Genomic DNA, 16,682 nt, shown 5'->3' with positions numbered 1-16,682 from the left:
ATTCTCATTATAACTCCTATTCTAACTCGAATGCCTATCACCACCGTAGCAACAATAACAACGGATGGAGGCCTCAATACCAACACCCGACTTTATCTTACGATAACATGCGGGATGTGTTGAAGCCCCCATCCAAACCCCATAGAGAAATCATGGAGCAAAGCTCGGGCCAATTCCCTTATGCCCAAGGAGGACAAAAATCTCAACCTCCTAGCGATGCGCAAGACGCTATGGTAATTGATCTTCTTAAAGAAATATCTTCCCATCTTGCTAATAATGAAGCATTTTGCAGGGATTTGGGACGTCAAGTGGCCCAATTGAGTCGCCAACAACAAGAGAGAAAACATGAGTTTCTCCCGTTTAACATCGAACAAAACCCAAGACCAAAGAACCGGGAGACTGCACAAGCAATAACTCTCCGTAGTGGTAAGGGTTTGGAACCACCGGTTCCAAAAGTGACTTCATCCGCTCCAAAGGTAAGTGACAAACCGGAAGTGGTAAGCAACCCCGGTTCGGATCCAAAACCCACAACTTCCTCGGATAAGAATAAAAATGCATGTGATCAAATTGGAGCTTACGTACCGAAGCTCCCTTTTCCGCAATGACTTAAAAAGGAAAAATTGGACCACCAATACGGCAAGTTTTTGGAGATTTTTAAGAAACTTCACATTAACATCCCGTTTGTGGAAGCATTGGAACAAATGCCTATGTATGCGAAGTTTCTTAAACAAATCCTCGCCAAAAAGAGGAAGTTAGACTATAATGAAACGGTAGCGCTTACGGAGGAATGCTCCGCAATTATAACAAACAAACTCCCACCTAAACTCAAGGATTTAGGAAGTTTTTCTATCCCTTGCACGATTGGTAATGTTGAGTTTAGGAGAGCTTTATGTGATTTGGGTGCTAGTATCAATCTAATGCCTTTATCTGTGTTTAGGAAGCTCGGTTTGGGAGAACCAAAGCCTACCAATATGACGCTCCAGTTGGCCGATAGATCCATTGCCCGGCCAAAAGGAGTTGTGGAGGATGTCTTAGTGAAAGTGGACAAGTTCATTTTCCCCGCCGATTTTGTAGTGCTCGACATGGCGGAAGACGATTCGGTACCGATCCTCCTAGGACGACCATTTCTTGCAACAGGTAGGACTCTCATTGATGTCCACGAAGGTAAGCTTATCCTACGGTTGCAAGACGAAGAGGTAGAGTTTAACGTGTACAACTCCATGAAATTCCCATCTAACACCATGGAGGATTGCAATTTTCTAAATTCCGTAGACTCTATTGATCTTTTTGTTGAGGATTTTTGTGTTAGGTCCTCTGCGGGAACCTCTTCGGAAATGGATGGTAATGAACATTTGGATGAGGAGCCATTGAATAAGCCATTTGAATACTCCTCCGAAATAGAACGATGTCTGTGGGCAAGGAGCCGGTTCGAGGGTTTGGACCGGGATGGCAAAGCAAAGCCGAAGTCCTCTCTCGAGGAACCTCCGACTTTGGAACTAAAACCCTTGCCTCCTAATTTAAAATATGTATTTTTGCAACCTCCTAATTTCTTACCGGTTGTTATATCTTCGCTTTTGACAGCGGAAATGGAGGAAGCGTTAATTGCGATGTTACAAAAACACAAGGGCGCATTTGGATGGACCATTCACGATATTAAAGGGATCATCCCCACCATTTGCACACACCACATCTTTATGGAGGATAAAGTCAAACCCTCCATGCAGCCGCAACGACGACTTAACCCCAATATGAAAGAGGTAGTGAAGGCCGAGGTAATCAAACTCCTCGACGCAGGTATAATCTTTCCTATCTCCGATAGTCCATGGGTTAGTCCGGTCCAATGTGTTCCCAAAAAGGGGGGCACGACGGTGACGGAAAATGATCAGGGGGAATTAATTCCCACACGAAAAGTAACGGGGTGGCGAGTATGTATTGATTATAGGAAACTTAATGAAGCAACCCGAAAAGATCATTTTCCCTTGCCGTTCATTGACCAAATGTTGGAAAGAATGGCGGGACATAAATTCTTTTGTACCCTAGACGGCCTATCCGGCTACATGCAAATTCCCGTTGATCCTTCGGATCAAGAAAAGACGACATTTACTTGTCCGTACGGGACATTTGCATATAGGCGGATGCCATTCGGGCTTTGTAACGCCCCCGCCACCTTTCAGCGGTGCATGACGGCTATATTTTCCGAAATGATTGAGGACTTCATGGAAGTCTTCATGGACGATTTTTCTGTTTTTGGATCATCCTTTGAAATTTGTTTGAACAATCTTGATAAAGTCCTTCAACGTTGCAAGGACACTAATCTCGCTCTAAGTTGGGAAAAGTATCAATTTATGGTTCAAGATTGTATTGTTTTAGGACACAAGGTGTCCGGGGAAGGAATCGCGGTCGATCCGGCCAAGATTGAGGTGATTGAGAAATTACCCCCTCCAATCAATGTTAAAGGAATTCGGAGTTTTTTAGGTCATGCGGGATTCTATAGGAGATTCATCAAAGATTTCTCTAAGATAGCAACCCCCTTGACCTAACTCCTCTCAAAGGATGCGGAATTTAGTTTTTCCCCCGAATGTTTGCTTGCGTTTAATACGTTAAAGGAAAAACTAGTTAACGCACCCATCATGGTGAAACCCGATTGGAGTCTCCCCTTTGAACTTATGTGTGATGCGAGTGACTTGGCTGTAGGTGCCTGTTTGGGCCAGCGGGTGGATAAGATTTTCCGCCCCATTTATTATGCGAGCAAAACGCTCAATGAGGCCCAACAAAATTATTCCATTACGGAAAAGGAGATGCTTGCTGTAGTCTTTGCTTTCGATAAATTTAGATCATATCTCGTACTATCTGACCACGCAGCTCTTAAGTACCTAATGACTAAGCAGGATGCCAAGCCACGATTGATACGGTGGATTCTACTCCTCCAAGAATTTGATATCGAAATTAGGGATAAAAAAAGGAGTAGAGAATGTTGTAGCCGGCCATCTTTCCCGCTTACAAAGCGAGCAAGCCACATCTCCGGAAGATATGGAGATCAAGGAGACCTTTCCCGACGAAAATCTCTATGCGGTAACACCTTTACCTTGGTATGCCGATATAGCAAACTACAAAGCCGGTAATATTCTTCCCCCGGATCTTACTTACGAGCAGCGCAGAAAATTCTTTCATGACGCTAAGAATTATTTGTGGGAAGAACCCTACTTGTTTAAATCTTGTGCTGATAATGTCATTCGTAGGTGTATACCGGAAGATGAGGTAAATCATGTGTTGCATATGTGTCACACCCAAGAGCCGGGGGGGGGGGGGGGGGCACTTCGGCCCTAGTCGGACTATGGCAAAGGTTCTACAATGTGGCTTTTATTGGCCGACCTTGTCCAAGGACTCCCATGACTTCGTCAAATCGTGTGACGCTTGTCAACGGAGCGGGAACATCTCCCGTAAACATGAAATGCTCCAACAAGGGATCCTAGTTTGCGAACTCTTCGATGTTTGGGGGATAGACTTTATGGGACCTTTCCCTAAGTTGCATAACAACGCCTACATTCTCGTGGCGGTTGATTATGTCTCCAAATGGGTGGAGGCCGTTGCCTTGCCCTCAAACGATTCTAAGGTAGTCGGGAAATTTATAAAGAAGAACATCTTTACTCGGTTTGGAACCCCTCGAGTTATCATTAGCGACGGGGGCTCCCACTTTTACAACCGCCAATTCGATCAATTATTGCATAAATACGGGGTTGCACACCGAGTTTCCACCCCCTACCATCCGCAAACAAGTGGACATGTCGAGGTTTCTAACCGTGAACTTAAACGAATCTTGGAAAAAACGGTTAGTACCTCTAGGAAGGATTGGAGCCTAAAGCTCGACGATGCTCTCTGGGCCTACCGTACGGCGTTTAAAACGCCTATCGGGATGTCTCCTTATCGTTTAGTTTTTGGGAAATCGTGTCATTTGCCAGTAGAATTAGAACATAAGGCATATTGGGCTCTGAAATTTCTGATTTTTGATATGCAGGCCACTGGGGAACAACGTCTCCTCCAACTCAATACTCTTGATAAACTTCGTCTCGGTTCATACGAAAATGCCAGGATTTACAAAGAACGTACGAAGAAATGGCACGATAAGCACGTGCAAATCAAGGAATTCAAGAAAGGAGACCAAGTCCTCCTATATAATTCTCGCCTCCGCCTATTCCCAGGAAAATTAAAAAGTCGGTGGTCGGGAACATACACCGTTATCAATGCCCACTCATCCGGAGTGGTCAACATCCAAGGTTCCGACAATGAAACCCATCGGGTAAACGGTCACCGCCTAAAAATCTATTGCGGAGGCACTCTTCCACAACAAGGCAAAACCATACTCCTCCAAACGCTGTAAGCATGCACACATCACGAGAAAGTCGAGCTACTCCGACTCTAAACGTAGCATCGGTTTGCATTCCTCAAACCCTTTGTAAATGTGTATCATATCCGTTTATTCTTTTTAGGCATTCCCTTATTTTCTTCAAATAAAATCAACGAAAAATAAATCCCATTCTAAATCAAAATATCTTACGCGGGGCGTACACCCTTATACGCCCCGCGCATTCGAGCTTCTGGCCAAAATAGCCTGAAAAGCACCAGTCACGCAGGGCGTACACCCTTATACGCCCCGCGTGTCCTTCCCTTTTTCTTACATAAAACAATCAGAAACTCAAACACGCGGGGCGTCCCTCCTACTGCGTCCCGCGTATTTGAGTCTCTACCCAAAAACAACATAAAACGCACTGTCCATGCGAGGCGCCCCCTAGGGTACGCCTCGCGTAGGACCAAGCCTTTGAGGGGCCTAATTTTTAATTTCATGTCTATTTTTGTTTTTGTTTCTTTCTTCTTTTGCGATGCTCTTGGAATAGGCGTCATTTTAATAACGCGGAGGGTCGTGCAACCCCGCACTTTCAGTTTGTTTTGCACTAACAAAAACAAAAATAAAAATCAAACAAACATAAAAATAATTAAACTAATTTATCAATTCGTAAAATTTTTCCCGACACACTAACCTCCCTCGGAATTAATTTAAATGTTCAGTTATTTGTCCTTAAATGTAAATACCGTCGGAGCACAAAGGATCGGTTTTAGTAAGAAATTTTAGTCTTAATTTTGAAGTTGTAGAATTTATGTAAAGACTAGGTGATACTAAACAAAAAGCATTGAGTCCTAACCCACATGTCATCTCCATAATGAAACTTAAAGAGACAATAAAGACGGGATGTTTGAAAATTTAACGACAATTCGATAGTACACAATTTAAACCCGAATTTTTGTGAGGTATTTTTGAGCCTAAAAGAGTTCATACGAGAACTCTATTTCTTTCACAATTTTCGAGAGCTTTGACTTTACTCGACTCATAGAGTTTGCACCTAATACCGGGTTTAGTACACTTATTTTGGTTAAAATGGCAATAGATGATAAAACAAATCCACTTAGTCTAATTCTTTTCTTAATTTATTTTTCTCGTTTTTGTTAACCTCTAGGAAACCCCCTTTGAGCCTATTAACCACTTTTTGTTGTTAACACCCTATTTAACATTTAACCCTTTTTCCTCTAGATTAAATACCAACAAAATCAATTCGCACCCGAAATAAACCAAGGCCTTGATAAGTAAGCACCAAAAAGTCTCGGAATCGTTTTTGTGCCGCTCTCAAAACAAAAAGAAAAAGAAAAACACAATAAAGAGCAAAAAGGCATTCTCAAGCTCCACCCGAGCAATTTTCGAGTATATTTCATGAACTCACCAAGGCCGAAATAAGAATACGGTGCGATCATTAAAACGGTATTTAAACTCGAGTTTCCAAAAACTAACCACTAAAAAGCCACCCACATTACAACCCCCCTCCGGGTTCGTTTTTAATATTGCCAAGACCATAACATAGGAGGAAAAATCTGGATGAAAATGCAAACTCAACGTGATCTCGAGTAAAGTGCAAAGAAGAGTGCTAAAACACCGACCCACCAAAGATTGAGTGTAAGAGTGAAACCCCTTGGTGAGGTACTATCGGGTTCTCAAAAGATAATCGACCCCCGTTAATATTGCCTATTAATTTTGATAATGGAGGTTTCAAACAAGTTTTGGTCACTCGATTGCTTGCGTAGGTACTTGCCGAAAACTTTGCATAAAACTTCAACTTTGAAATCACGCACTTGGTAAAACCAACCGTCGGTTTGTTTCTTAACAATCTCAATCCCTTATCTTTCGATTTCTTTTACTTGAGGACAAGTAAAACTTTAAAGTCCGAGAAGGTTTGATAGGGGTATTTTACCCCTATCTTTTAGCGTGATTTACGGGTTAATTTTAGAAGAAATAAATAAGTTTAATTACAAAAATAGAGTGTTTTGAATAAAATAATGAAATAATAATAATAAATTCCGTATTTTCGGATAATTTCCCTTGTTTTTGATGTATTTAGGAAATAAAAACGTCAAGCTAACTCGGCTCTCAAGAATTGTATTTCAGGTACAAGGAAGAAGCAAAATTCATGCCAATACGCGGGGCGTGAAACATCAAGTCAGAAATGATTGCCCTATCCACAGACACCACGTGGGATCGAGTCAGCATACACGAGGCGTATGCCAACCTACGCGAGGCGTATAATCAAATGTCAGAAATGATTGCCTAATCCTAAAAAGTCAGACTGCATGGTCTCCCCGAGTCAACGACCTATACGTAGGGCGAACCACCTTACACGCGGGGCGTGTAAGGGAATTCTTCAGTGCAAAAAGTCCAGAGACTCATCTACGCGGGGCGTGCCTCAAGCTACACACGGCGTACGGAGACCAAAGCAAGCGATAAAAGGTCAGAATCTCAAACACGCCATGCGTATCCCAGTCTACGCAGGGCGTATTTGAGACAACAAATCTAGAATTGGTCCACATGCAAAAGATTTCTGATGGAATGGGCATCTACGCGAGGCGTGCCACACCATACGCGGGGCGTATTATGGGATTTCTGCACAAATAATGTTGCTCCATACTTGTACCTTGCAAAGTTACAATTTTGCCCTAGCTTGATATGTATAAATAGGCAGCTCTTGATACATCTTGAACACACCATTAGAGAGAGAAAACTATACTTGTTTTGATTGTTGTAGTTTTAGATTTGTTTTTAGGCTTTGTGTAACTAAACTCTTCCATCTCGAGAGCTTGTCCGTTGCTCCCGGCATTTCATCAAAGTCCCGCTCCATCTCCGCACACCAAGCTCGAGAGCTCCACCATTCAAGTCCTTAGAGACGGCTTTTGAGTCCGGTTAGCTAGTTCCGAGGGTGAATTCTTCCCTTTACACTTGCTAATTAGCTTGATCTCATCCTATGTACTAGGCTTGTTTGTAATCCATATTTACACTTTCCATATTTATAATTTATGATTCATAACCTCTTTTTCTATATATGTGTTGATGTTTGTTGCTTGTTTTGATACTCGTAATTGACTATTGTGTAGGGGAACGCGATTTCCGACGCCATTCGGGCTATCTTTAGGGATTCATATAGGTGTTGCCTTACAGGAAGTGACGCTTCGGAAACCGTAGGAATTGACAAGCCACGGAACTTACGGGCCCTAATTTCTGGTCCCAAGCATTAGACACGCCTTGACTAGGAACCACGTAGTCTAAGTACTTCACGGGTCGATCGAACTACACGTAGTCGTCTTTGCAAGAGCAAAACATTAACCGTATATGTATTAGAAGTCGTTATTTGTCATAGTTATAACTTATCGCATCCATATCACTTCATAGAGTTTTGTTATATAAATTCGCCTCACCCGTAGTTAGGAGTAGTTTGTAGTTGGTCACCACATCAACCCCAAAGTATTCACCGCTTAAATAACGTATAAAACCGAGTCGTTTAATACTTGCAGTTATAAATCCCGTGGATTCGATACCCGGTCTTAACCGGATTATTACTTGATACGACGGGGTACACTTGCCCCTAAGTAGTGACGTCTAGTAAAGATAGAGCACTTAGAAAGATCACATCCATAGTCATAACGCACTAAACGTAATATACATTTCGTCGTAAGAAACACTACACTAGACTTCGCGCTATCAGTAGTTTCTCAAGAAACGTATATTGCTTTTTTAAACATGAAGCCCTTGTAGGATCCTATGGAGGAGGAGGAGAAGGAAAGGACAGAACTTGTTGGCACTCCAAAGACCGTTTGGTTAATCGAGGGAAAATCCGTCCATATTTCTACAAAGATCCCAAATGAGGGCGGTATTGAGAATTTAAAGGAAAACATAATGCTTTGGCATATTCCCTCTGTATAAAATGACCATTTTTCATACCTAATACCCCATCCCCATTACGACAGTACGCAAGCAAGACAATTAGATTGCGCTTTTATTTTGGGTTTATACTATGAATATATGGCCGATAACCAAAAATCACGACTTGTTTTGTCTGTACTTAGCTGCTATGTGACATTATGTGCATAAACACCAAAGAAATATAGACCTTTGAGAGAGTGTGAAAGTCCTTTTGGCAAGCGTGAGCTCCACAAAACCTGTTTATCCTTTTGGTTTGGTAAAAAGGGTTCCATTTGAACATTACATCATCACTTAACGTTTTTAAGGATGACATATGGTGTGTCCTTCCGGTGTATGTTTTACTTATGAGTCCTTTATCATATTTTTGACTAATTTAATATGTCAGAGTCGCCACCCGACATTAATATCCGGGAACATAATTTAGATGACATATGGACTCACACTATGCCATCTCTTCATAGTTGGATTCTTGAATTAAACAATTTTAAGGGTTTGATTAATAAAAGCATAGACTTGCCTTGTTAAATACAAATATTGCTACGTCATTTTCAATTCATTTATATTCACTACACAAAATAATACGGAAAACTACAAATAAATTTGGAATTATAAATTACAACCCGATTTAGTATAAAATCATATACAATTGATCGAGCCCTAAACAAAACTATTAAACTTGTAAAAAAGATAAACATTGGCCGCAAGATGTTGGGACCCGTGTTTTGGATTTATACTACAACACCGGATTCGATCATATAGGACTTAATCATATCCTATAAATCTAGCACACCAACATAACAAGTAGATCCCGAAAACTTAATCTATCAATTATAACCGATTTAATATTTTCATAATGCCTAAAATACCCCTTAACCCGAGATTGATTTTATTTCACATATTTAGGAATTAAATAACTAATAATATATATTGAAATGTAAATTTACCGAATCTAGAAAATTATTTACTCAACCCGACCTAATTAATCAAGACATAATTCTGGAATTATGTACCTGTAGGCGATCGATCGGGGTTCAAAAAATCATGTAACAATCATATTTCTATTGAACCTTATAATATATTGGAATATTAACATTGTTAATAAAAGTTACACTAATAATAATATTTCTTGAATTTCAATTTATGATATTTTTAGATATCAAATTAATAATTAAATATGACAAAATAAATTTTTTTAGTTAAATTCAATATATAAAAAATTGAAATGGATATATAGTTTTTAAATTAAATAATTATGATTAATGTTATTATTTTACCGCATAAATTTATAATAAAATAATAAGATATGTTGATTCAATGTGGATTCTATTGCCATTCCTTATGACTTATAATATGATCAAAATAATGATGAGATTTCAATGTGGATTCTATTGTCATTCTTCATGCCTTATCATTGTGAGGAGTTAATTTGATGTTAATTGTAACATTAATCAGAGGAAACTGGGATAAGGCTAAGGAGGATAGAACGAAACTTGAATAAACAGGATTTACAATATGAGATGGTTGAAACGGGTAAGGGTTTGATGGAATATGATGAGATTGAAATTATGTTGGAGGAATAGGATGAGGATTACTAGCCGAATTAGAGAAAAAGGAAGCAAAAGCATATGGTTGTTGTATTATCGGAATTTGGGAGCTGTAATAGGAGGGAGGAGGACCGAAGTCGAGTCTGATCGGGTTCGTGTGAAGTACGCCTGATTGCTGATCGAAGAATAAGTGGGATGGTGGGGCAACGAGATTTCTACTGTCGATGACAGTAGGAAAGGTTATGATGGCAAGAAGAGCAACGGTAGCTGAAGTAGTTGTAAACGGAGAATCAAACTGCCATCTCGATGAGGGTTGGAGGGAGGAGGTCGAGTTGGCCACGTACATGAATGATGGAGGAAGACAGTGACATATGTCATAGGAGGGACGACAGTCCTAGCACCGGTGGGAGCCGAATTGTATGACATTGATGTTGCTGGCATTGGAGGGAGGTCCGACATGTGTAGGTCAACCGAGGAAGAAGAAGCGAAAGTGGTAGCAACTAATACCATGTTGAAGATTGGAGATAAACAGGGGTAATTATGTTTAATGATTTCCCTCAATTGGGATTTTGTATTAAGATGTGTATATATAATGGATTACAAAGAGTTAGAGTTTAACTAGGGTATTTACAAGAATTATAAACAAAGATGAATCCTAGTCATTATCGTAATAGGTATGATAAATAACTCTAATTATGTGCAATAGTTACATGTTAGTATTTTAGGATTAATAAGAGATAATTAGTAGTCATTATCTCTAACACGTCTCACATATTTAAAGAGCCATATAGCTTTCCAATTTAGCAATATGAGATGTTAACACGCTCCCTCACGTCCAATTTATTTAGTGTGTGACACTAATATTAACGGGGGAGGCCCAACATTGAACCATGGCTCAGATAATATGTAAACAAAGATCTAACTCACCCTTAAAGGTATCTCAGAGGGTTAGGATTGCCTCACATATAAATGAGTCATATAGTTTCCTAATTTAAATGTAAGATGTTTAACATTAGTCCTTGACTATTTCCTTAAAAATATTATAGAATTTCTCGTGATTAATGAAAACTTCTACCATACATGACATAAAGTTAAAGGGATTTTTAAGGCTTAATATAGCTTTAGCTTGTGTATTTGTCTAAAAAAATCAGCTACGCATTGTATTTTGAAAAAGTTCTATTTACCTTTTGAATTTGCTTAAAGTGATGTATTAACTATCTGAAATAGGTGCCATCAATAAAACTTATATCATACATGATATAAAAGGCAAAGGATTTTTAAAGCTTAATATAACGTAGCTCCGTCCACTTGTTTAAAAAAGTTATATTTACCCTTTAAAAAAGTTAGCTTTATCTTATCTGTGGGGATTACCATGATCCCCACGAGGACATGTACATGGATCTCCACCGGACGGGGATAACTATCCCCATCCCCACTTACGGGGGCAAAACAATTCCAATTTTCGTTCTGGAGGATTCTAATCGAGATTCTCTGTCCCTATCGAGAACGAAGAATTACACCATGTTCACGTCCCTAATTATAATCATTTTAATAAATCAATAGTTTGAAATAAATTTAGGTTTTCAATAAAGAAGTTTAGATGGGTAATCAAACATGTACAAATTCAGAAGTCAATTAGATAATCTTAATAAGTATTGGTACCTCTTAATTTATTAAGTTTATTTTCTTTTTATTCATTCATATCATATGCCAATTCAATCTCTTTTACACGTGCGTGCTTCCCTCTTGTCTCACGTGCAGTTTTCTAAATATTTATTGCCATTTTAATTTAAGTTGGGCACTAGTCCCTATATTAGAACACGAACCCGTTTCACCCGGCCGACACGGCTTCCAAAGCTCCCCCACCACCCATCTCCACCGCTCCACCACCACCATTTATTCCCTTCCTATATTCACTCGCACCTTTGCCCCTTCCCTTATTCCTGTCATTTTCAATGTGTCTATTTTTCTCTTCATGTCCTTCTCATCAATAAATTAAATAAAAGATAAAATTTAACTTTAACGTTTTAAGAAAAATACAGATTCATGAAATATATAAATTTAACCATAATGTGTTAAACATGATCAATTTTAATCATACTAGTATTTAACTATTATTTCAAATATTCCAAATATCAATAATATTTAAGATATTTAGTATATTACTCATAAAATTATAAAAATTCTGTTAAAATACTAAAAACTAAATTTATGCATAATTTTTTTTCAAAATATCTAAAATATTTACTTTGTTATTAATATAGTTATAAAAAATCAACAAAAAATGTACGAAACTGTACAATTTATTGATATACTTGTTTGAAATGTCCAATATGATAGTGAAATAACAGTCAAACTAGTTTTTTCAAAATTTCGATAGTGTAGAGCTAAAATTGATATTGCTTAAAAAATATTTGAGATTAAATTTGTACCATTTCATATATTAGGATTAAATCTGCACTTTGTTTGAAACACTAGGGTTAAATTTGATATTTATCCCTTAATAAATCAACTTAATTCTTTTTTCTTTTTTCTTTTTTTTTAACTTCCAAGGTTTGTGTTTTATTTTTGGGTAAATAATTTATTAGTCCTCTAATTTTTACCTAACACACTGTTTAGTCCTCCTATTTTGAAAAAAAAACATTTTAAGGTTACCAATATTAACCTTGTGGTCCTTTTATCTATTTTTTTAGATTTTTAACCATACATATCTTAACTTTTAGGACAATCACAGTACAATACAAGTTGACTATGTTACTCTGTTATTTTATATATATCTGTTTATGCTAAAATATAACGATTGCAAGTCTAAAAAAAACTAAACAAAAAGACCAAAAAGTTAATATTGACAAAAGCTAGAGACTTTATAATGTGTTTTTCAAAATAGGGGGACTAAACGGTGTGTTAGATAAAAAGCAATGGACTAATAAATTATTTACCTTTTATTTTTTGTTGGAATTAATTAAGGGTAAATTTGATTCAAATTTCAAAATCAAAATACTAGGGAATCAGTATTACCCCAGAGCTCAGCAATAAACGAAGGGTTTGGGCTCTTCGTTTATTGCTGAGCTCTGGGGTATCTTTTTTAGGCTTAGGATGACAGAGGATCTGTGGATTAGAAAGCTACTCATTGAGTCAGATAACCTTGAAGTAGTCAATTTGATTTCTGATAAAATGGCTCTGTGTTTAGGGAGTTAGAATTTAATTAAGGCAATTAGAAGGATTTGCTCCTCTTTCAATACTATCAACTTTTGCCATGTTTACAGAGAGCAGAATCGGGTGGCAGATTGGCTTGCTGCAGAAGGCTATGAGAGGGCTTTGGGCGTCTCTATTTTCTCTTCCCCCCTGATTTCCTTAGGTCTTTGTTGTGTGAAGATAATGTGGTGGTTAGCTTTCCTAGGCTAATCCCGGACTAACTTGTCTTGGTGTTTTGTTTTTACTTTCTTTTCCCAATGCATATTTATTTCCTTTATTTGGTTTAATCGGAAATTGAAATTTAATTACTTTTTGATGTTTGGTTCAAATCAAAATCAAAGTGAAAGAAAATTAAATTAATTAGATAGATATTAATGTATATTTAACCAATAAATAAAAAATAAAAATCATTAATAATAAACAAACCTGAAAATTCAAAATCAATCTATATTATATATTATCAATAAAATAATCTATTAATATAAATTTAATGTGACATGATATCAAAGAGAAAAACAAAAATAAATATATATAAAAATATCTAATTAACATATAAAACGAAATAAATTAAATTATATATATATAAAAACTCAGCACTGTGTACAGCTCTATAAGGAAAAAGAAAATCTGTTTTTCAATTTGGTCCTTTGAAAACAAATTTGATTAATATAGATTAAAGAGGGAATGATTCATTCACTTATTCTGAGGATTTATGTTTTCATTTCTATTTCTATAATTCAATTTGGTTAACCAAACACTATAAATAAAAATGATTCATTCAGGTGCTCAGTCCTTGATGCTTTTTTATCTAACCAAACACTCTCTAATTGGATCGGTTGGCTCCAATTAATTATTCGTTTGCAACAGGATAGTCGAATTAGAGTTTTATTAAGATTAGTTTTAATCCTAATAAGTGACATATAAATAGAAATTATGCCACTTCTAAACTATAACCTAACATAAAGAGTATCATAGAAAACTTTATGTCTCCATCTCCTCAAGAGACGTGCCCCTCTCCAATCTCAGTGTGCATTCTTAGTTCGTGGACTAATCAGAAGTCCTCTTAGGTTTCCTTAGGGCCCGTTTGGTAAGATGTAATGGGCTTTGTAATGGAATGCCCATTACATTGAAGGGTCATTACTATGTTTGGTTGCACTTTAAAATTTTGTTGTAATGGAATGAGAAATCCATATATTAAATTTTGTTTAACAACTATTGTAATCCCCATTACATAAAAAAAATGGATTGAATTCTCATTACATCCAACAAGTAATCCTAATTTCTATCTTTAAAGTTTCATCTAACCTCTCATTTGTCAAATCTCACTTCTCATCATTCTCAAAAACGCAAAAACTAGAAAACATAAAAACGAAAAAAAAACAAAAAATAATGAAAAATAAGAAAATGAGAAAATAGAGAAAAACGGTGAAAATGGAAAACGAAAAACGAGAAAAATGTAAAAAAAATTACTATGAAAACACGGAAAATTATATACTAATTTCACGATTTTCATGTTTTTTTTGTTGATTTTAATTATGTAAATAAAATTTTGCGATTATATTTAACTAAGTAAACATAAGTAATGTAATGCTAATTACATTTCATCATTTTTTTAACCAAACATGGTAATGGAATCACCATTTCATTCCATTACATTACAAGTTTGATTACATTACAAGTTTGATTACATTATATTGCATTACGTCATACCAAACGCACCCTCAGTGTATTTGTTGTGGGATCGGTAATACAGAATCTGATTCGTATTGTTCCACTATTATTCAATGATTCTATGCTACAAGAGGAAACTTACTAAACTATTATATTTGGGTTCTCGAGCCTTCTCTTCCACCTTCATTAGAATTAGAATCGTAGATTTCATGTTCTATCAGTATTGTGAAAAAATTATTCGAACGTATTATTTCGATGTATATGTGATATATTGGATGTTAATATGTGTGTTTATTGTTTGGGGATTTTATTTTCTGTCGTTGAAAACTATTATAAAGAGGTTGAAATCGTGCAGAACACAATGTTTTTACGTTAACGGTTTACTATTTAAAAAATATTGTTCAAGTCAAGGTAGAGAGTGTGTAGCTTACACACCCTAATTTATTGTCATCGTCTTAAAAACGGCCATCACGATCATATGAACAGAAAGTCAAAACCCGCCACCGGATGAAACTTTGAGAACTGAAACAGCCAGCTAGGCGGCGAATGGCATACACACGTCATCCTCGATCTACACATGTAGAGATCTGCACGCGCCATGTGGCGTGCTGCGGTTGGTCTATGCACGCCACATGGTGCTATGATGGTGAGCCACATCTCGCCCCATACTGCTCGTGAGTGTTTCAGTGTGTGCGATGATTTTTAGCGACCATTTGGTTGCCACATTTCTTTTAGTATCAATTTTATAATTTTTCTTATATTTTATGTATTTGAATTAATTTTTTTATCGAAAATATTTATATTTATTTTGGATATTCTAAAATTATTTTAAAATTTCAGAAATAGTTTTTCTGTGGCAATTTTTGAACTCATTGAATTGATTGAAATCTGTTTCTGATTAATGAAAGATATTTGTACATGTACATTACTCTTTCTATTTTTTCTACTTTGGCAATCTAGGAAAAAACTATTCGAGTTCCTCTAGTGGCTCGTTTTTCTGATCAAAATGAGAAAATAATACACTTAGAGAAAAAAATTGCTAGCTGCAAAATGGACAAGTACGTCCGTTGGAACGATATTGGGGCTACCACGAGTAACATTATCATGTTGCATTGGCTTATGCAAACCTACATAGGGGCACGTGGTTTGGATAAGATGAAAAGCCAAAGGCTTCTTTTCACCAGGTTGAGGGATTCGATCCATTATTAAAGTTTAAAGGTTTGCTGATAGATCTTTCAAATCGAGGTAAATGTCGTTATAGGATAATTGTGGAGCTTTTCATGATACAAATACTCAGCAGGGGAGTTAGGGTTCCTCCTAGACCCTCTAACATGATTCTAAGGTTCAGGAAACATGTTTTGACCTGTTGGTATGCAAGGAATCTTTCCCGTGACACTGATGGCTTTAATAAGCAAGTCAAATTAAGTATTCCAGTCACAATTCAATACTATTCGTGAATAGAGTTAATGTTGATAAACCCGAGGCAACATAAACCTTGGCATTAAGTTTGACTTATGCTAATTTGATAATTTAGTTCTCTATGCATAAGTATCTGATTAATAAAAATGAACACTAGAAAATAAAATGCAATTATAACTTCATAGGTATCTTTTTTCTAACTGAAATTTAGTGTGAAACCAGTTAGATATATATTGCGTAGAGTACCTATGTGTATTATAATAAACTTCTTAATAAGTCATGCATATATATTCCATTGAAGATCAAGTTCTAACAAAGGCTTCAGCTTCAAAATCAATCATAGTCGAACTTAACAAATATCTTAAACTTAACGGAGATAATTATGATGCTTGGAGTATCAAAATGCAATATTTGTTGGAGGACCTATGTTGGGTTTTTTTAGTAACTTTAATAATCCATTAAAGGTGTGTTTTAAGGTGGAAAACAATATAATAAGGATAAGTATCCCTTTTGATTCTCCTAAAATCTAAGTTCTTTTAAAACTTACCCTAAACTTT

The sequence above is a fragment of the Euphorbia lathyris genome, chromosome 10, assembly GCF_963576675.1.
Source record: "Euphorbia lathyris chromosome 10, ddEupLath1.1, whole genome shotgun sequence".
NCBI classification, from domain to species: Eukaryota; Viridiplantae; Streptophyta; class Magnoliopsida; order Malpighiales; family Euphorbiaceae; genus Euphorbia; species Euphorbia lathyris.
Note: the sequence above shows the minus strand (reverse complement) of the source record.